The sequence below is a fragment of the Staurois parvus genome, unplaced genomic scaffold (genome assembly GCF_062004578.1).
Source record: "Staurois parvus isolate SC_StPar_1 unplaced genomic scaffold, SC_StPar_1.0 ptg001130l, whole genome shotgun sequence".
Lineage (NCBI taxonomy): Eukaryota > Metazoa > Chordata > Amphibia > Anura > Ranidae > Staurois > Staurois parvus.
The window spans coordinates 1,662,441-1,683,535 of NW_028318926.1; the positions used below are offsets into that span (position 1 = coordinate 1,662,441).

Here is a 21,095-nt window from a genome sequence, read left to right on the forward strand (position 1 = left end):
GTGGAATTCATTGATCTATTCATAGATTTCTTGAGGGAGATTGTTGATAAATATTTCTGTCCCAAACAGAGGATCTTCTCCAACCCAGTCTGCACGAGGGCCACCATATTTCCTCTGACCATTGACCTGTACCGGGTTAATATGACATCTTTCCATCCACTCCGCAAGGGAAGATTTATTGTCTTTATACAGAGTTGTAATCCAAGCCTCGCTCTCAGCGTTCATCGCGTTGTTGTCCATCATTGGAGAATGATCTGCTCTCTCCATGGGCCCTAATCAGTGGGCAGAAGGCTAGCCCCTAGTTCCCTCCAAAAGCCCTGTTCTGGTTGGGTCTGTGACACTTCTGTGTCAAGGAAGTGGGACGTGATTGTGGTGATAAAACCAGTGGAAACCTCTCAGCTTCTACATGGCACTTGCACTTTTTGCACTAATGGAATATTGTCTCTTGGCCATGGAAGGCTGGCCGTGCTTTGGGTAATAGATTGCTTTGGTCCAACACTGCCTTGCGCGACTTCTGGCAGGCAAAGCAAGCACTTTATGCTTTGTGTTAGTCCTTCTGTGTCAATTTATGGGCTGAAGCCACATCTGCCCGAGAGTGTCAACGCCATGGCACATGTTACGAGGATGACTCCTGCTTGGCCTTTTGACTAGAGAGGCGAGGCTTTTCCCACAGCGCTCAGTGCCGAGCCTGAAGAAAAAAAAAATCCAAAGCAGGTCACCCCACGTGAGGGCTTTCCTTTGGAGGATGCGGGCATTGATCCCGCTACCTCTCGCATGCTAAGCGAGCGCTCTACCACTTGAGCTAATCCCCCTTGGCTCCGGTGCTTTCTTTGCGCTCTCGTTGATCACTGCTCTTTTATGTGCTACGCGGCATAAAGTCCACCATCTGTTTTGTGTAACTGTGTTTCATTCAGCACAGCACAATGCAGCATCCCAGTGCTATATACCACCTGCCAGCAATCAACTCCTTCACTGCCACCAACAATTGCCTCTCTCACTAGCACTGTTGCCAGAGATGCAATCTTCAAGCGCAAAGGATTAAAAATCACCTTTTTACCCCGTACGCTGCTTATTGACATGACACATTAGGTCTACATTCCACAGACTCAAAGCATAGATATATTTCCTCATTTTTTACTACTTGCAGCTTCACATTTAAATGCTGTATATACATCTAAGATCACCCAGAATGCAATCTGGAAACCAACCATCAGATGGCATCAGAACACCTACCACGTTAGATAGCTATATCTCCAGGCACCTCCCCGTGTCAGCATTGATGGGTTAGGCTGTGGCCGCTAGACACCAAGACAGCCTCCATTTTCCCAATTTCAAAGGTTTTCACTCTTCCTCCACAGAGGTCCCTTTTTTCTTTCCTGAGACTTTGGACAGCAGAATCCCTTGGGAAGAAGCTCCTTCTCCAGCCAGTAGCGAGGGTTCTGGTGTTATCCATGGAACCCTTGGTGGCAGAGTGGCACCTCCAAGCATGTCCGTGGGCGACTAACAACCATTTCCTTCGGTATGGCCCCATGGCTTTCCATGATGTCATTTGAAGGAGGTGGTTTCAAAAAGGCTCACACCGACTAGCAGGTTCTAGACAATACACATGAGCCTTGACACCTTCCAAGGTACTGGATATCTGGGGGTGGCGGGATACTGAGCTACCTGTGAGGCGATAGCTGGATAGAAAGTGAGCATAATTGCATTGGCCGGGAATCGAACCCGGGCCTCCCGCGTGGCAGGCGAGAATTCTACCACTGAACCACCAATGCTCTTTGGCAGGACACATGTGGCTTCCCTGGCCTGACAGGTGCTAAAAGGTGCTGCTTTAGGCCATGGTAACCATCTCTGTGAATACATTCAGATGTGGGTCAAGTCCACCCAAAGACATGCCTTTCTTCAGCCGTACACACCACCACTGTGAACATGTAGGACAGCCCATTGCGTCTTTGAGGCTAGAAAGCCTTTCCATTGGAGAAGAAAAGCCCCAAGACTGGGCCAGAGCTTTTTCTAAGTACCTTTGACTTGGGGTTGACTTGTCAAAATCAATGTCAGTGCCTATTAATCTACCTTGCGACTTTGCCGGATGGACCCACTCCCCATTCACATCCGTAGGAGATCTTTAGAGGGGCTCCACATTGGCCTGATGTGAGACTCTGCAAAGTCAATAGGAGCTGCCTGAAACAGAGAGGAACCGATCTTTTCCCATGAAAGCCTTCTATAAGCAGAATGTGGAAAGTGGCCGTGGAGCGGCAGGCGAGGTTGCCTCCCAGCCAAAGAATTTCCTGAAGTTTTTGTCCCGTAGGACCGGTAGCATATTACATCCTCCTATTTTTGCTGGGTCTTCCGGCCTGGAGCAGAGTGGCGCAGCGGAAGCGTGCTGGGCCCATAACCCAGAGGTCGATGGATCGAAACCATCCTCTGCTAAGTTGACCTTTTTCTCTGGCAATCTCTCTTTCTTTGCTTAGGCAAAGGGCTTTCTTTCACCCAGAAAATGCTTTGATTAATCGGGGAGCACACCGCAGACAGCCCGGCAACAAACCCAGCCCTCAATGCGCCAAGTCCCCTACACGTGCTGTCTTTCAGCTCTTTGCTTTCACTTGTCTAATCTGTCCATCCTAAGACAAAACTCATACAATATTCCAACAGTCTGAACTGTGGAATTCATTGATCTATTCATAGATTTCTTGAGGGAGATTGTTGATAAATATTTCTGTCCCAAACAGAGGATCTTCTCCAACCCAGTCTGCACGAGGGCCACCATATTTCCTCTGACCATTGACCTGTACCGGGTTAATATGACATCTTTCCATCCACTCCGCAAGGGAAGATTTATTGTCTTTATACAGAGTTGTAATCCAAGCCTCGCTCTCAGCGTTCATCGCGTTGTTGTCCATCATTGGAGAATGATCTGCTCTCTCCATGGGCCCTAATCAGTGGGCAGAAGGCTAGCCCCTAGTTCCCTCCAAAAGCCCTGTTCTGGTTGGGTCTGTGACACTTCTGTGTCAAGGAAGTGGGACGTGATTGTGGTGATAAAACCAGTGGAAACCTCTCAGCTTCTACATGGCACTTGCACTTTTTGCACTAATGGAATATTGTCTCTTGGCCATGGAAGGCTGGCCGTGCTTTGGGTAATAGATTGCTTTGGTCCAACACTGCCTTGCGCGACTTCTGGCAGGCAAAGCAAGCACTTTATGCTTTGTGTTAGTCCTTCTGTGTCAATTTATGGGCTGAAGCCACATCTGCCCGAGAGTGTCAACGCCATGGCACATGTTACGAGGATGACTCCTGCTTGGCCTTTTGACTAGAGAGGCGAGGCTTTTCCCACAGCGCTCAGTGCCGAGCCTGAAGAAAAAAAAAATCCAAAGCAGGTCACCCCACGTGAGGGCTTTCCTTTGGAGGATGCGGGCATTGATCCCGCTACCTCTCGCATGCTAAGCGAGCGCTCTACCACTTGAGCTAATCCCCCTTGGCTCCGGTGCTTTCTTTGCGCTCTCGTTGATCACTGCTCTTTTATGTGCTACGCGGCATAAAGTCCACCATCTGTTTTGTGTAACTGTGTTTCATTCAGCACAGCACAATGCAGCATCCCAGTGCTATATACCACCTGCCAGCAATCAACTCCTTCACTGCCACCAACAATTGCCTCTCTCACTAGCACTGTTGCCAGAGATGCAATCTTCAAGCGCAAAGGATTAAAAATCACCTTTTTACCCCGTACGCTGCTTATTGACATGACACATTAGGTCTACATTCCACAGACTCAAAGCATAGATATATTTCCTCATTTTTTACTACTTGCAGCTTCACATTTAAATGCTGTATATACATCTAAGATCACCCAGAATGCAATCTGGAAACCAACCATCAGATGGCATCAGAACACCTACCACGTTAGATAGCTATATCTCCAGGCACCTCCCCGTGTCAGCATTGATGGGTTAGGCTGTGGCCGCTAGACACCAAGACAGCCTCCATTTTCCCAATTTCAAAGGTTTTCACTCTTCCTCCACAGAGGTCCCTTTTTTCTTTCCTGAGACTTTGGACAGCAGAATCCCTTGGGAAGAAGCTCCTTCTCCAGCCAGTAGCGAGGGTTCTGGTGTTATCCATGGAACCCTTGGTGGCAGAGTGGCACCTCCAAGCATGTCCGTGGGCGACTAACAACCATTTCCTTCGGTATGGCCCCATGGCTTTCCATGATGTCATTTGAAGGAGGTGGTTTCAAAAAGGCTCACACCGACTAGCAGGTTCTAGACAATACACATGAGCCTTGACACCTTCCAAGGTACTGGATATCTGGGGGCGGCGGGATACTGAGCTACCTGTGAGGCGATAGCTGGATAGAAAGTGAGCATAATTGCATTGGCCGGGAATCGAACCCGGGCCTCCCGCGTGGCAGGCGAGAATTCTACCACTGAACCACCAATGCTCTTTGGCAGGACACATGTGGCTTCCCTGGCCTGACAGGTGCTAAAAGGTGCTGCTTTAGGCCATGGTAACCATCTCTGTGAATACATTCAGATGTGGGTCAAGTCCACCCAAAGACATGCCTTTCTTCAGCCGTACACACCACCACTGTGAACATGTAGGACAGCCCATTGCGTCTTTGAGGCTAGAAAGCCTTTCCATTGGAGAAGAAAAGCCCCAAGACTGGGCCAGAGCTTTTTCTAAGTACCTTTGACTTGGGGTTGACTTGTCAAAATCAATGTCAGTGCCTATTAATCTACCTTGCGACTTTGCCGGATGGACCCACTCCCCATTCACATCCGTAGGAGATCTTTAGAGGGGCTCCACATTGGCCTGATGTGAGACTCTGCAAAGTCAATAGGAGCTGCCTGAAACAGAGAGGAACCGATCTTTTCCCATGAAAGCCTTCTATAAGCAGAATGTGGAAAGTGGCCGTGGAGCGGCAGGCGAGGTTGCCTCCCAGCCAAAGAATTTCCTGAAGTTTTTGTCCCGTAGGACCGGTAGCATATTACATCCTCCTATTTTTGCTGGGTCTTCCGGCCTGGAGCAGAGTGGTGCAGCGGAAGCGTGCTGGGCCCATAACCCAGAGGTCGATGGATCGAAACCATCCTCTGCTAAGTTGACCTTTTTCTCTGGCAATCTCTCTTTCTTTGCTTAGGCAAAGGGCTTTCTTTCACCCAGAAAATGCTTTGATTAATCGGGGAGCACACCGCAGACAGCCCGGCAACAAACCCAGCCCTCAATGCGCCAAGTCCCCTACACGTGCTGTCTTTCAGCTCTTTGCTTTCACTTGTCTAATCTGTCCATCCTAAGACAAAACTCATACAATATTCCAACAGTCTGAACTGTGGAATTCATTGATCTATTCATAGATTTCTTGAGGGAGATTGTTGATAAATATTTCTGTCCCAAACAGAGGATCTTCTCCAACCCAGTCTGCACGAGGGCCACCATATTTCCTCTGACCATTGACCTGTACCGGGTTAATATGACATCTTTCCATCCACTCCGCAAGGGAAGATTTATTGTCTTTATACAGAGTTGTAATCCAAGCCTCGCTCTCAGCGTTCATCGCGTTGTTGTCCATCATTGGAGAATGATCTGCTCTCTCCATGGGCCCTAATCAGTGGGCAGAAGGCTAGCCCCTAGTTCCCTCCAAAAGCCCTGTTCTGGTTGGGTCTGTGACACTTCTGTGTCAAGGAAGTGGGACGTGATTGTGGTGATAAAACCAGTGGAAACCTCTCAGCTTCTACATGGCACTTGCACTTTTTGCACTAATGGAATATTGTCTCTTGGCCATGGAAGGCTGGCCGTGCTTTGGGTAATAGATTGCTTTGGTCCAACACTGCCTTGCGCGACTTCTGGCAGGCAAAGCAAGCACTTTATGCTTTGTGTTAGTCCTTCTGTGTCAATTTATGGGCTGAAGCCACATCTGCCCGAGAGTGTCAACGCCATGGCACATGTTACGAGGATGACTCCTGCTTGGCCTTTTGACTAGAGAGGCGAGGCTTTTCCCACAGCGCTCAGTGCCGAGCCTGAAGAAAAAAAAAATCCAAAGCAGGTCACCCCACGTGAGGGCTTTCCTTTGGAGGATGCGGGCATTGATCCCGCTACCTCTCGCATGCTAAGCGAGCGCTCTACCACTTGAGCTAATCCCCCTTGGCTCCGGTGCTTTCTTTGCGCTCTCGTTGATCACTGCTCTTTTATGTGCTACGCGGCATAAAGTCCACCATCTGTTTTGTGTAACTGTGTTTCATTCAGCACAGCACAATGCAGCATCCCAGTGCTATATACCACCTGCCAGCAATCAACTCCTTCACTGCCACCAACAATTGCCTCTCTCACTAGCACTGTTGCCAGAGATGCAATCTTCAAGCGCAAAGGATTAAAAATCACCTTTTTACCCCGTACGCTGCTTATTGACATGACACATTAGGTCTACATTCCACAGACTCAAAGCATAGATATATTTCCTCATTTTTTACTACTTGCAGCTTCACATTTAAATGCTGTATATACATCTAAGATCACCCAGAATGCAATCTGGAAACCAACCATCAGATGGCATCAGAACACCTACCACGTTAGATAGCTATATCTCCAGGCACCTCCCCGTGTCAGCATTGATGGGTTAGGCTGTGGCCGCTAGACACCAAGACAGCCTCCATTTTCCCAATTTCAAAGGTTTTCACTCTTCCTCCACAGAGGTCCCTTTTTTCTTTCCTGAGACTTTGGACAGCAGAATCCCTTGGGAAGAAGCTCCTTCTCCAGCCAGTAGCGAGGGTTCTGGTGTTATCCATGGAACCCTTGGTGGCAGAGTGGCACCTCCAAGCATGTCCGTGGGCGACTAACAACCATTTCCTTCGGTATGGCCCCATGGCTTTCCATGATGTCATTTGAAGGAGGTGGTTTCAAAAAGGCTCACACCGACTAGCAGGTTCTAGACAATACACATGAGCCTTGACACCTTCCAAGGTACTGGATATCTGGGGGCGGCGGGATACTGAGCTACCTGTGAGGCGATAGCTGGATAGAAAGTGAGCATAATTGCATTGGCCGGGAATCGAACCCGGGCCTCCCGCGTGGCAGGCGAGAATTCTACCACTGAACCACCAATGCTCTTTGGCAGGACACATGTGGCTTCCCTGGCCTGACAGGTGCTAAAAGGTGCTGCTTTAGGCCATGGTAACCATCTCTGTGAATACATTCAGATGTGGGTCAAGTCCACCCAAAGACATGCCTTTCTTCAGCCGTACACACCACCACTGTGAACATGTAGGACAGCCCATTGCGTCTTTGAGGCTAGAAAGCCTTTCCATTGGAGAAGAAAAGCCCCAAGACTGGGCCAGAGCTTTTTCTAAGTACCTTTGACTTGGGGTTGACTTGTCAAAATCAATGTCAGTGCCTATTAATCTACCTTGCGACTTTGCCGGATGGACCCACTCCCCATTCACATCCGTAGGAGATCTTTAGAGGGGCTCCACATTGGCCTGATGTGAGACTCTGCAAAGTCAATAGGAGCTGCCTGAAACAGAGAGGAACCGATCTTTTCCCATGAAAGCCTTCTATAAGCAGAATGTGGAAAGTGGCCGTGGAGCGGCAGGCGAGGTTGCCTCCCAGCCAAAGAATTTCCTGAAGTTTTTGTCCCGTAGGACCGGTAGCATATTACATCCTCCTATTTTTGCTGGGTCTTCCGGCCTGGAGCAGAGTGGTGCAGCGGAAGCGTGCTGGGCCCATAACCCAGAGGTCGATGGATCGAAACCATCCTCTGCTAAGTTGACCTTTTTCTCTGGCAATCTCTCTTTCTTTGCTTAGGCAAAGGGCTTTCTTTCACCCAGAAAATGCTTTGATTAATCGGGGAGCACACCGCAGACAGCCCGGCAACAAACCCAGCCCTCAATGCGCCAAGTCCCCTACACGTGCTGTCTTTCAGCTCTTTGCTTTCACTTGTCTAATCTGTCCATCCTAAGACAAAACTCATACAATATTCCAACAGTCTGAACTGTGGAATTCATTGATCTATTCATAGATTTCTTGAGGGAGATTGTTGATAAATATTTCTGTCCCAAACAGAGGATCTTCTCCAACCCAGTCTGCACGAGGGCCACCATATTTCCTCTGACCATTGACCTGTACCGGGTTAATATGACATCTTTCCATCCACTCCGCAAGGGAAGATTTATTGTCTTTATACAGAGTTGTAATCCAAGCCTCGCTCTCAGCGTTCATCGCGTTGTTGTCCATCATTGGAGAATGATCTGCTCTCTCCATGGGCCCTAATCAGTGGGCAGAAGGCTAGCCCCTAGTTCCCTCCAAAAGCCCTGTTCTGGTTGGGTCTGTGACACTTCTGTGTCAAGGAAGTGGGACGTGATTGTGGTGATAAAACCAGTGGAAACCTCTCAGCTTCTACATGGCACTTGCACTTTTTGCACTAATGGAATATTGTCTCTTGGCCATGGAAGGCTGGCCGTGCTTTGGGTAATAGATTGCTTTGGTCCAACACTGCCTTGCGCGACTTCTGGCAGGCAAAGCAAGCACTTTATGCTTTGTGTTAGTCCTTCTGTGTCAATTTATGGGCTGAAGCCACATCTGCCCGAGAGTGTCAACGCCATGGCACATGTTACGAGGATGACTCCTGCTTGGCCTTTTGACTAGAGAGGCGAGGCTTTTCCCACAGCGCTCAGTGCCGAGCCTGAAGAAAAAAAAAATCCAAAGCAGGTCACCCCACGTGAGGGCTTTCCTTTGGAGGATGCGGGCATTGATCCCGCTACCTCTCGCATGCTAAGCGAGCGCTCTACCACTTGAGCTAATCCCCCTTGGCTCCGGTGCTTTCTTTGCGCTCTCGTTGATCACTGCTCTCTTATGTGCTACGCGGCATAAAGTCCACCATCTGTTTTGTGTAACTGTGTTTCATTCAGCACAGCACAATGCAGCATCCCAGTGCTATATACCACCTGCCAGCAATCAACTCCTTCACTGCCACCAACAATTGCCTCTCTCACTAGCACTGTTGCCAGAGATGCAATCTTCAAGCGCAAAGGATTAAAAATCACCTTTTTACCCCGTACGCTGCTTATTGACATGACACATTAGGTCTACATTCCACAGACTCAAAGCATAGATATATTTCCTCATTTTTTACTACTTGCAGCTTCACATTTAAATGCTGTATATACATCTAAGATCACCCAGAATGCAATCTGGAAACCAACCATCAGATGGCATCAGAACACCTACCACGTTAGATAGCTATATCTCCAGGCACCTCCCCGTGTCAGCATTGATGTGTTAGGCTGTGGCCGCTAGACACCAAGACAGCCTCCATTTTCCCAATTTCAAAGGTTTTCACTCTTCCTCCACAGAGGTCCCTTTTTTCTTTCCTGAGACTTTGGACAGCAGAATCCCTTGGGAAGAAGCTCCTTCTCCAGCCAGTAGCGAGGGTTCTGGTGTTATCCATGGAACCCTTGGTGGCAGAGTGGCACCTCCAAGCATGTCCGTGGGCGACTAACAACCATTTCCTTCGGTATGGCCCCATGGCTTTCCATGATGTCATTTGAAGGAGGTGGTTTCAAAAAGGCTCACACCGACTAGCAGGTTCTAGACAATACACATGAGCCTTGACACCTTCCAAGGTACTGGATATCTGGGGGTGGCGGGATACTGAGCTACCTGTGAGGCGATAGCTGGATAGAAAGTGAGCATAATTGCATTGGCCGGGAATCGAACCCGGGCCTCCCGCGTGGCAGGCGAGAATTCTACCACTGAACCACCAATGCTCTTTGGCAGGACACATGTGGCTTCCCTGGCCTGACAGGTGCTAAAAGGTGCTGCTTTAGGCCATGGTAACCATCTCTGTGAATACATTCAGATGTGGGTCAAGTCCACCCAAAGACATGCCTTTCTTCAGCCGTACACACCACCACTGTGAACATGTAGGACAGCCCATTGCGTCTTTGAGGCTAGAAAGCCTTTCCATTGGAGAAGAAAAGCCCCAAGACTGGGCCAGAGCTTTTTCTAAGTACCTTTGACTTGGGGTTGACTTGTCAAAATCAATGTCAGTGCCTATTAATCTACCTTGCGACTTTGCCGGATGGACCCACTCCCCATTCACATCCGTAGGAGATCTTTAGAGGGGCTCCACATTGGCCTGATGTGAGACTCTGCAAAGTCAATAGGAGCTGCCTGAAACAGAGAGGAACCGATCTTTTCCCATGAAAGCCTTCTATAAGCAGAATGTGGAAAGTGGCCGTGGAGCGGCAGGCGAGGTTGCCTCCCAGCCAAAGAATTTCCTGAAGTTTTTGTCCCGTAGGACCGGTAGCATATTACATCCTCCTATTTTTGCTGGGTCTTCCGGCCTGGAGCAGAGTGGCGCAGCGGAAGCGTGCTGGGCCCATAACCCAGAGGTCGATGGATCGAAACCATCCTCTGCTAAGTTGACCTTTTTCTCTGGCAATCTCTCTTTCTTTGCTTAGGCAAAGGGCTTTCTTTCACCCAGAAAATGCTTTGATTAATCGGGGAGCACACCGCAGACAGCCCGGCAACAAACCCAGCCCTCAATGCGCCAAGTCCCCTACACGTGCTGTCTTTCAGCTCTTTGCTTTCACTTGTCTAATCTGTCCATCCTAAGACAAAACTCATACAATATTCCAACAGTCTGAACTGTGGAATTCATTGATCTATTCATAGATTTCTTGAGGGAGATTGTTGATAAATATTTCTGTCCCAAACAGAGGATCTTCTCCAACCCAGTCTGCACGAGGGCCACCATATTTCCTCTGACCATTGACCTGTACCGGGTTAATATGACATCTTTCCATCCACTCCGCAAGGGAAGATTTATTGTCTTTATACAGAGTTGTAATCCAAGCCTCGCTCTCAGCGTTCATCGCGTTGTTGTCCATCATTGGAGAATGATCTGCTCTCTCCATGGGCCCTAATCAGTGGGCAGAAGGCTAGCCCCTAGTTCCCTCCAAAAGCCCTGTTCTGGTTGGGTCTGTGACACTTCTGTGTCAAGGAAGTGGGACGTGATTGTGGTGATAAAACCAGTGGAAACCTCTCAGCTTCTACATGGCACTTGCACTTTTTGCACTAATGGAATATTGTCTCTTGGCCATGGAAGGCTGGCCGTGCTTTGGGTAATAGATTGCTTTGGTCCAACACTGCCTTGCGCGACTTCTGGCAGGCAAAGCAAGCACTTTATGCTTTGTGTTAGTCCTTCTGTGTCAATTTATGGGCTGAAGCCACATCTGCCCGAGAGTGTCAACGCCATGGCACATGTTACGAGGATGACTCCTGCTTGGCCTTTTGACTAGAGAGGCGAGGCTTTTCCCACAGCGCTCAGTGCCGAACCTGAAGAAAAAAAAAATCCAAAGCAGGTCACCCCACGTGAGGGCTTTCCTTTGGAGGATGCGGGCATTGATCCCGCTACCTCTCGCATGCTAAGCGAGCGCTCTACCACTTGAGCTAATCCCCCTTGGCTCCGGTGCTTTTTTTGCGCTCTCGTTGATCACTGCTCTCTTATGTGCTACGCGGCATAAAGTCCACCATCTGTTTTGTGTAACTGTGTTTCATTCAGCACAGCACAATGCAGCATCACAGTGCTATATACCACCTGCCAGCAATCAACTCCTTCACTGCCACCAACAATTGCCTCTCTCACTAGCACTGTTGCCAGAGATGCAATCTTCAAGCGCAAAGGATTAAAAATCACCTTTTTACCCCGTACGCTGCTTATTGACATGACACATTAGGTCTACATTCCACAGACTCAAAGCATAGATATATTTCCTCATTTTTTACTACTTGCAGCTTCACATTTAAATGCTGTATATACATCTAAGATCACCCAGAATGCAATCTGGAAACCAACCATCAGATGGCATCAGAACACCTACCACGTTAGATAGCTATATCTCCAGGCACCTCCCCGTGTCAGCATTGATGGGTTAGGCTGTGGCTGCTAGACACCAAGACAGCCTCCATTTTCCCAATTTCAAAGGTTTTCACTCTTCCTCCACAGAGGTCCCTTTTTTCTTTCCTGAGACTTTGGACAGCAGAATCCCTTGGGAAGAAGCTCCTTCTCCAGCCAGTAGCGAGGGTTCTGGTGTTATCCATGGAACCCTTGGTGGCAGAGTGGCACCTCCAAGCATGTCCGTGGGCGACTAACAACCATTTCCTTCGGTATGGCCCCATGGCTTTCCATGATGTCATTTGAAGGAGGTGGTTTCAAAAAGGCTCACACCGACTAGCAGGTTCTAGACAATACACATGAGCCTTGACACCTTCCAAGGTACTGGATATCTGGGGGCGGCGGGATACTGAGCTACCTGTGAGGCGATAGCTGGATAGAAAGTGAGCATAATTGCATTGGCCGGGAATCGAACCCGGGCCTCCCGCGTGGCAGGCGAGAATTCTACCACTGAACCACCAATGCTCTTTGGCAGGACACATGTGGCTTCCCTGGCCTGACAGGTGCTAAAAGGTGCTGCTTTAGGCCATGGTAACCATCTCTGTGAATACATTCAGATGTGGGTCAAGTCCACCCAAAGACATGCCTTTCTTCAGCCGTACACACCACCACTGTGAACATGTAGGACAGCCCATTGCGTCTTTGAGGCTAGAAAGCCTTTCCATTGGAGAAGAAAAGCCCCAAGACTGGGCCAGAGCTATTTCTAAGTACCTTTGACTTGGGGTTGACTTGTCAAAATCAATGTCAGTGCCTATTAATCTACCTTGCGACTTTGCCGGATGGACCCACTCCCCATTCACATCCGTAGGAGATCTTTAGAGGGGCTCCACATTGGCCTGATGTGAGACTCTGCAAAGTCAATAGGAGCTGCCTGAAACAGAGAGGAACCGATCTTTTCCCATGAAAGCCTTCTATAAGCAGAATGTGGAAAGTGGCCGTGGAGCGGCAGGCGAGGTTGCCTCCCAGCCAAAGAATTTCCTGAAGTTTTTGTCCCGTAGGACCGGTAGCATATTACATCCTCCTATTTTTGCTGGGTCTTCCGGCCTGGAGCAGAGTGGCGCAGCGGAAGCGTGCTGGGCCCATAACCCAGAGGTCAATGGATCGAAACCATCCTCTGCTAAGTTGACCTTTTTCTCTGGCAATCTCTCTTTCTTTGCTTAGGCAAAGGGCTTTCTTTCACCCAGAAAATGCTTTGATTAATCGGGGAGCACACCGCAGACAGCCCGGCAACAAACCCAGCCCTCAATGCGCCAAGTCCCCTACACGTGCTGTCTTTCAGCTCTTTGCTTTCACTTGTCTAATCTGTCCATCCTAAGACAAAACTCATACAATATTCCAACAGTCTGAACTGTGGAATTCATTGATCTATTCATAGATTTCTTGAGGGAGATTGTTGATAAATATTTCTGTCCCAAACAGAGGATCTTCTCCAACCCAGTCTGCACGAGGGCCACCATATTTCCTCTGACCATTGACCTGTACCGGGTTAATATGACATCTTTCCATCCACTCCGCAAGGGAAGATTTATTGTCTTTATACAGAGTTGTAATCCAAGCCTCGCTCTCAGCGTTCATCGCGTTGTTGTCCATCATTGGAGAATGATCTGCTCTCTCCATGGGCCCTAATCAGTGGGCAGAAGGCTAGCCCCTAGTTCCCTCCAAAAGCCCTGTTCTGGTTGGGTCTGTGACACTTCTGTGTCAAGGAAGTGGGACGTGATTGTGGTGATAAAACCAGTGGAAACCTCTCAGCTTCTACATGGCACTTGCACTTTTTGCACTAATGGAATATTGTCTCTTGGCCATGGAAGGCTGGCCGTGCTTTGGGTAATAGATTGCTTTGGTCCAACACTGCCTTGCGCGACTTCTGGCAGGCAAAGCAAGCACTTTATGCTTTGTGTTAGTCCTTCTGTGTCAATTTATGGGCTGAAGCCACATCTGCCCGAGAGTGTCAACGCCATGGCACATGTTACGAGGATGACTCCTGCTTGGCCTTTTGACTAGAGAGGCGAGGCTTTTCCCACAGCGCTCAGTGCCGAGCCTGAAGAAAAAAAAAATCCAAAGCAGGTCACCCCACGTGAGGGCTTTCCTTTGGAGGATGCGGGCATTGATCCCGCTACCTCTCGCATGCTAAGCGAGCGCTCTACCACTTGAGCTAATCCCCCTTGGCTCCGGTGCTTTCTTTGCGCTCTCGTTGATCACTGCTCTTTTATGTGCTACGCGGCATAAAGTCCACCATCTGTTTTGTGTAACTGTGTTTCATTCAGCACAGCACAATGCAGCATCCCAGTGCTATATACCACCTGCCAGCAATCAACTCCTTCACTGCCACCAACAATTGCCTCTCTCACTAGCACTGTTGCCAGAGATGCAATCTTCAAGCGCAAAGGATTAAAAATCACCTTTTTACCCCGTACGCTGCTTATTGACATGACACATTAGGTCTACATTCCACAGACTCAAAGCATAGATATATTTCCTCATTTTTTACTACTTGCAGCTTCACATTTAAATGCTGTATATACATCTAAGATCACCCAGAATGCAATCTGGAAACCAACCATCAGATGGCATCAGAACACCTACCACGTTAGATAGCTATATCTCCAGGCACCTCCCCGTGTCAGCATTGATGGGTTAGGCTGTGGCCGCTAGACACCAAGACAGCCTCCATTTTCCCAATTTCAAAGGTTTTCACTCTTCCTCCACAGAGGTCCCTTTTTTCTTTCCTGAGACTTTGGACAGCAGAATCCCTTGGGAAGAAGCTCCTTCTCCAGCCAGTAGCGAGGGTTCTGGTGTTATCCATGGAACCCTTGGTGGCAGAGTGGCACCTCCAAGCATGTCCGTGGGCGACTAACAACCATTTCCTTCGGTATGGCCCCATGGCTTTCCATGATGTCATTTGAAGGAGGTGGTTTCAAAAAGGCTCACACCGACTAGCAGGTTCTAGACAATACACATGAGCCTTGACACCTTCCAAGGTACTGGATATCTGGGGGCGGCGGGATACTGAGCTACCTGTGAGGCGATAGCTGGATAGAAAGTGAGCATAATTGCATTGGCCGGGAATCGAACCCGGGCCTCCCGCGTGGCAGGCGAGAATTCTACCACTGAACCACCAATGCTCTTTGGCAGGACACATGTGGCTTCCCTGGCCTGACAGGTGCTAAAAGGTGCTGCTTTAGGCCATGGTAACCATCTCTGTGAATACATTCAGATGTGGGTCAAGTCCACCCAAAGACATGCCTTTCTTCAGCCGTACACACCACCACTGTGAACATGTAGGACAGCCCATTGCGTCTTTGAGGCTAGAAAGCCTTTCCATTGGAGAAGAAAAGCCCCAAGACTGGGCCAGAGCTTTTTCTAAGTACCTTTGACTTGGGGTTGACTTGTCAAAATCAATGTCAGTGCCTATTAATCTACCTTGCGACTTTGCCGGATGGACCCACTCCCCATTCACATCCGTAGGAGATCTTTAGAGGGGCTCCACATTGGCCTGATGTGAGACTCTGCAAAGTCAATAGGAGCTGCCTGAAACAGAGAGGAACCGATCTTTTCCCATGAAAGCCTTCTATAAGCAGAATGTGGAAAGTGGCCGTGGAGCGGCAGGCGAGGTTGCCTCCCAGCCAAAGAATTTCCTGAAGTTTTTGTCCCGTAGGACCGGTAGCATATTACATCCTCCTATTTTTGCTGGGTCTTCCGGCCTGGAGCAGAGTGGCGCAGCGGAAGCGTGCTGGGCCCATAACCCAGAGGTCAATGGATCGAAACCATCCTCTGCTAAGTTGACCTTTTTCTCTGGCAATCTCTCTTTCTTTGCTTAGGCAAAGGGCTTTCTTTCACCCAGAAAATGCTTTGATTAATCGGGGAGCACACCGCAGACAGCCCGGCAACAAACCCAGCCCTCAATGCGCCAAGTCCCCTACACGTGCTGTCTTTCAGCTCTTTGCTTTCACTTGTCTAATCTGTCCATCCTAAGACAAAACTCATACAATATTCCAACAGTCTGAACTGTGGAATTCATTGATCTATTCATAGATTTCTTGAGGGAGATTGTTGATAAATATTTCTGTCCCAAACAGAGGATCTTCTCCAACCCAGTCTGCACGAGGGCCACCATATTTCCTCTGACCATTGACCTGTACCGGGTTAATATGACATCTTTCCATCCACTCCGCAAGGGAAGATTTATTGTCTTTATACAGAGTTGTAATCCAAGCCTCGCTCTCAGCGTTCATCGCGTTGTTGTCCATCATTGGAGAATGATCTGCTCTCTCCATGGGCCCTAATCAGTGGGCAGAAGGCTAGCCCCTAGTTCCCTCCAAAAGCCCTGTTCTGGTTGGGTCTGTGACACTTCTGTGTCAAGGAAGTGGGACGTGATTGTGGTGATAAAACCAGTGGAAACCTCTCAGCTTCTACATGGCACTTGCACTTTTTGCACTAATGGAATATTGTCTCTTGGCCATGGAAGGCTGGCCGTGCTTTGGGTAATAGATTGCTTTGGTCCAACACTGCCTTGCGCGACTTCTGGCAGGCAAAGCAAGCACTTTATGCTTTGTGTTAGTCCTTCTGTGTCAATTTATGGGCTGAAGCCACATCTGCCCGAGAGTGTCAACGCCATGGCACATGTTACGAGGATGACTCCTGCTTGGCCTTTTGACTAGAGAGGCGAGGCTTTTCCCACAGCGCTCAGTGCCGAGCCTGAAGAAAAAAAAAATCCAAAGCAGGTCACCCCACGTGAGGGCTTTCCTTTGGAGGATGCGGGCATTGATCCCGCTACCTCTCGCATGCTAAGCGAGCGCTCTACCACTTGAGCTAATCCCCCTTGGCTCCAGTGCTTTCTTTGCGCTCTCGTTGATCACTGCTCTTTTATGTGCTACGCGGCATAAAGTCCACCATCTGTTTTGTGTAACTGTGTTTCATTCAGCACAGCACAATGCAGCATCCCAGTGCTATATACCACCTGCCAGCAATCAACTCCTTCACTGCCACCAACAATTGCCTCTCTCACTAGCACTGTTGCCAGAGATGCAATCTTCAAGCGCAAAGGATTAAAAATCACCTTTTTACCCCGTACGCTGCTTATTGACATGACACATTAGGTCTACATTCCACAGACTCAAAGCATAGATATATTTCCTCATTTTTTACTACTTGCAGCTTCACATTTAAATGCTGTATATACATCTAAGATCACCCAGAATGCAATCTGGAAACCAACCATCAGATGGCATCAGAACACCTACCACGTTAGATAGCTATATCTCCAGGCACCTCCCCGTGTCAGCATTGATGGGTTAGGCTGTGGCCGCTAGACACCAAGACAGCCTCCATTTTCCCAATTTCAAAGGTTTTCACTCTTCCTCCACAGAGGTCCCTTTTTTCTTTCCTGAGACTTTGGACAGCAGAATCCCTTGGGAAGAAGCTCCTTCTCCAGCCAGTAGCGAGGGTTCTGGTGTTATCCATGGAACCCTTGGTGGCAGAGTGGCACCTCCAAGCATGTCCGTGGGCGACTAACAACCATTTCCTTCGGTATGGCCCCATGGCTTTCCATGATGTCATTTGAAGGAGGTGGTTTCAAAAAGGCTCACACCGACTAGCAGGTTCTAGACAATACACATGAGCCTTGACACCTTCCAAGGTACTGGATATCTGGGGGCGGCGGGATACTGAGCTACCTGTGAGGCGATAGCTGGATAGAAAGTGAGCATAATTGCATTGGCCGGGAATCGAACCCGGGCCTCCCGCGTGGCAGGCGAGAATTCTACCACTGAACCACCAATGCTCTCTGGCAGGACACATGTGGCTTCCCTGGCCTGATAGGTGCTAAAAGGTGCTGCTTTAGGCCATGGTAACCATCTCTGTGAATACATTCAGATGTGGGTCAAGTCCACCCAAAGACATGCCTTTCTTCAGCCGTACACACCACCACTGTGAACATGTAGGACAGCCCATTGCGTCTTTGAGGCTAGAAAGCCTTTCCATTGGAGAAGAAAAGCCCCAAGACTGGGCCAGAGCTTTTTCTAAGTACCTTTGACTTGGGGTTGACTTGTCAAAATCAATGTCAGTGCCTATTAATCTACCTTGCGACTTTGCCGGATGGACCCACTCCCCATTCACATCCGTAGGAGATCTTTAGAGGGGCTCCACATTGGCCTGATGTGAGACTCTGCAAAGTCAATAGGAGCTGCCTGAAACAGAGAGGAACCGATCTTTTCCCATGAAAGCCTTCTATAAGCAGAATGTGGAAAGTGGCCGTGGAGAGGCAGGCGAGGTTGCCTCCCAGCTAAAGAATTTCCTGAAGTTTTTGTCCCGTAGGACCGGTAGCATATTACATCCTCCTATTTTTGCTGGGTCTTCCGGCCTGGAGCAGAGTGGCGCAGCGGAAGCGTGCTGGGCCCATAACCCAGAGGTCGATGGATCGAAACCATCCTCTGCTAAGTTGACCTTTTTCTCTGGCAATCTCTCTTTCTTTGCTTAGGCAAAGGGCTTTCTTTCACCCAGAAAATGCTTTGATTAATCGGGGAGCACACCGCAGACAGCCCGGCAACAAACCCAGCCCTCAATGCGCCAAGTCCCCTACACGTGCTGTCTTTCAGCTCTTTGCTTTCACTTGTCTAATCTGTCCATCCTAAGACAAAACTCATACAATATTCCAACAGTCTGAACTGTGGAATTCATTGATCTATTCATAGATTTCTTGAGGGAGATTGTTGATAAATATTTCTGTCCCAAACAGAGGATCTTCTCCAACCCAGTCTGCACGAGGGCCACCATATTTCCTCTGACCATTGACCTGTACCGGGTTAATATGACATCTTTCCATCCACTCCGCAAGGGAAGATTTATTGTCTTTATACAGAGTTGTAATCCAAGCCTCGCTCTCAGCGTTCATCGCGTTGTTGTCCATCATTGGAGAATGATCTGCTCTCTCCATGGGCCCTAATCAGTGGGCAGAAGGCTAGCCCCTAGTTCCCTCCAAAAGCCCTGTTCTGGTTGGGTCTGTAACACTTCTGTGTCAAGGAAGTGGGACTTGATTGTGGTGATAAAACCAGTGGAAACCTCTCAGCTTCTACATGGCACTTGCACTTTTTGCACTAATGGAATATTGTCTCTTGGCCATGGAAGGCTGGCCGTGCTTTGGGTAATAGATTGCTTTGGTCCAACACTGCCTTGCGCGACTTCTGGCAGGCAAAGCAAGCACTTTATGCTTTGTGTTAGTCCTTCTGTGTCAATTTATGGGCTGAAGCCACATCTGCCCGAGAGTGTCAACGCCATGGCACATGTTACGTGGATGACTCCTGCTTGGCCTTTTGACTAGAGAGGCGAGGCTTTTCCCACAGCGCTCAGTGCCGAGCCTGAAGAAAAAAAAAATCCAAAGCAGGTCACCCCACGTGAGGGCTTTCCTTTGGAGGATGCGGGCATTGATCCCGCTACCTCTCGCGTGCTAAGCGAGCGCTCTACCACTTGAGCTAATCCCCCTTGGCTCCGGTGCTTTCTTTGCGCTCTCATTGATCACTGCTCTCTTATGTGCTACGCGGCATAAAGTCCACCATCTGTTTTGTGTAACTGTGTTTCATTCAGCACAGCACAATGCAGCATCCCAGTGCTATATACCACCTGCCAGCAATCAACTCCTTCACTGCCACCAACAATTGCCTCTCTCACTAGCACTGTTGCCAGAGATGCAATCTTCAAGCGCAAAGGATTAAAAATCACCTTTTTACCCCGTACGCTGCTTATTGACATGACACATTAGGTCTACATTCCACAGACTCAAAGCATAGATATATTTCCTCATTTTTTACTACTTGCAGCTTCACATTTAAATGCTGTATATACATCTAAGATCACCCAGAATGCAATCTGGAAACCAACCATCAGATGGCATCAGAACACCTACCACGTTAGATAGCTATATCTCCAGGCACCTCCCCATGTCAGCATTGATGGGTTAGGCTGTGGCCGCTAGACACCAAGACAGCCTCCATTTTCCCAATTTCAAAGGTTTTCACTCTTCCTCCACAGAGGTCCCTTTTTTCTTTCCTGAGACTTTGGACAGCAGAATCCCTTGGGAAGAAGCTCCTTCTCCAGCCAGTAGCGAGGGTTCTGGTGTTATCCATGGAACCCTTGGTGGCAGAGTGGCACCTCCAAGCATGTCCGTGGGTGACTAACAACCATTTCCTTCGGTATGGCCCCATGGCTTTCCATGATGTCATTTGAAGGAGGTGGTTTCAAAAAGGCTCACACCGACTAGCAGGTTCTAGACAATACACATGAGCCTTGACACCTTCCAAGGTACTGGATATCTGGGGGCGGCGGGATACTGAGCTACCTGTGAGGCGATAGCTGGATAGAAAGTGAGCATAATTGCATTGGCCGGGAATCGAACCCGGGCCTCCCGCGTGGCAGGCGAGAATTCTACCACTGAACCACCAATGCTCTTTGGCAGGACACATGTGGCTTCCCTGGCCTGACAGGTGCTAAAAGGTGCTGCTTTAGGCCATGGTAACCATCTCTGTGAATACATTCAGATGTGGGTCAAGTCCACCCAAAGACATGCCTTTCTTCAGCCGTACACACCACCACTGTGAACATGTAGGACAGCCCATTGCGTCTTTGAGGCTAGAAAGCCTTTCCATTGGAGAAGAAAAGCCCCAAGACTGGGCCAGAGCTTTTTCTAAGTACCTTTGACTTGGGGTTGACTTGTCAAAATCAATGTCAGTGCCTATTAATCTACCTTGCGACTTTGCCGGATGGACCCACTCCCCATTCACATCCGTAGGAGATCTTTAGAGGGGCTCCACATTGGCCTGATGTGAGACTCTGCAAAGTCAATAGGAGCTGCCTGAAACAGAGAGGAACCGATCTTTTCCCATGAAAGCCTTCTATAAGCAGAATGTGGAAAGTGGCCGTGGAGCGGCAGGCGAGGTTTCCTCCCAGCCAAAGAATTTCCTGAAGTTTTTGTCCCGTAGGACCGGTAGCATATTACATCCTCCTATTTTTGCTGGGTCTTCCGGCCTGGAGCAGAGTGGCGCAGCGGAAGCGTGCTGGGCCCATAACCCAGAGGTCGATGGATCGAAACCATCCTCTGCTAAGTTGACCTTTTTCTCTGGCAATCTCTCTTTCTTTGCTTAGGCAAAGGGCTTTCTTTCACCCAGAAAAT

At 48.9% G+C, this 21,095-nt stretch overlaps 16 non-coding genes across 16 annotated transcripts; all 16 read right to left on the bottom strand.

Moving 5' to 3' along the window:
- Positions 1-739: 739 nt before the first annotated feature.
- Positions 740-812, bottom strand: TRNAA-AGC (transfer RNA alanine (anticodon AGC)). Its single transcript has one exon. It is a non-coding gene; the product is annotated as a tRNA-Ala (tRNA).
- Positions 813-1,701: 889 nt separating this feature from the next.
- On the bottom strand, positions 1,702-1,772 carry TRNAG-GCC (transfer RNA glycine (anticodon GCC)). The gene has a single exon. It is a non-coding gene; the product is annotated as a tRNA-Gly (tRNA).
- A 1,624-nt stretch (positions 1,773-3,396) lies between these two features.
- Positions 3,397-3,469, bottom strand: TRNAA-AGC (transfer RNA alanine (anticodon AGC)). The gene has a single exon. It is a non-coding gene; the product is annotated as a tRNA-Ala (tRNA).
- An 889-nt stretch (positions 3,470-4,358) lies between these two features.
- TRNAG-GCC (transfer RNA glycine (anticodon GCC)) lies at positions 4,359-4,429 on the bottom strand. The gene has a single exon. It is a non-coding gene; the product is annotated as a tRNA-Gly (tRNA).
- A 1,624-nt stretch (positions 4,430-6,053) lies between these two features.
- Positions 6,054-6,126, bottom strand: TRNAA-AGC (transfer RNA alanine (anticodon AGC)). The gene has a single exon. It is a non-coding gene; the product is annotated as a tRNA-Ala (tRNA).
- Positions 6,127-7,015: 889 nt separating this feature from the next.
- TRNAG-GCC (transfer RNA glycine (anticodon GCC)) lies at positions 7,016-7,086 on the bottom strand. Its single transcript has one exon. It is a non-coding gene; the product is annotated as a tRNA-Gly (tRNA).
- A 1,624-nt stretch (positions 7,087-8,710) lies between these two features.
- Positions 8,711-8,783, bottom strand: TRNAA-AGC (transfer RNA alanine (anticodon AGC)). Its single transcript has one exon. It is a non-coding gene; the product is annotated as a tRNA-Ala (tRNA).
- Positions 8,784-9,672: 889 nt separating this feature from the next.
- On the bottom strand, positions 9,673-9,743 carry TRNAG-GCC (transfer RNA glycine (anticodon GCC)). Its single transcript has one exon. It is a non-coding gene; the product is annotated as a tRNA-Gly (tRNA).
- A 1,624-nt stretch (positions 9,744-11,367) lies between these two features.
- Positions 11,368-11,440, bottom strand: TRNAA-AGC (transfer RNA alanine (anticodon AGC)). Its single transcript has one exon. It is a non-coding gene; the product is annotated as a tRNA-Ala (tRNA).
- Positions 11,441-12,329: 889 nt separating this feature from the next.
- TRNAG-GCC (transfer RNA glycine (anticodon GCC)) lies at positions 12,330-12,400 on the bottom strand. Its single transcript has one exon. It is a non-coding gene; the product is annotated as a tRNA-Gly (tRNA).
- A 1,624-nt stretch (positions 12,401-14,024) lies between these two features.
- TRNAA-AGC (transfer RNA alanine (anticodon AGC)) lies at positions 14,025-14,097 on the bottom strand. Its single transcript has one exon. It is a non-coding gene; the product is annotated as a tRNA-Ala (tRNA).
- Positions 14,098-14,986: 889 nt separating this feature from the next.
- Positions 14,987-15,057, bottom strand: TRNAG-GCC (transfer RNA glycine (anticodon GCC)). Its single transcript has one exon. It is a non-coding gene; the product is annotated as a tRNA-Gly (tRNA).
- A 1,624-nt stretch (positions 15,058-16,681) lies between these two features.
- TRNAA-AGC (transfer RNA alanine (anticodon AGC)) lies at positions 16,682-16,754 on the bottom strand. Its single transcript has one exon. It is a non-coding gene; the product is annotated as a tRNA-Ala (tRNA).
- An 889-nt stretch (positions 16,755-17,643) lies between these two features.
- Positions 17,644-17,714, bottom strand: TRNAG-GCC (transfer RNA glycine (anticodon GCC)). Its single transcript has one exon. It is a non-coding gene; the product is annotated as a tRNA-Gly (tRNA).
- Positions 17,715-19,338: 1,624 nt separating this feature from the next.
- Positions 19,339-19,411, bottom strand: TRNAA-AGC (transfer RNA alanine (anticodon AGC)). The gene has a single exon. It is a non-coding gene; the product is annotated as a tRNA-Ala (tRNA).
- An 889-nt stretch (positions 19,412-20,300) lies between these two features.
- Positions 20,301-20,371, bottom strand: TRNAG-GCC (transfer RNA glycine (anticodon GCC)). The gene has a single exon. It is a non-coding gene; the product is annotated as a tRNA-Gly (tRNA).
- Between the last annotated feature and the right edge of the window lie 724 nt (positions 20,372-21,095).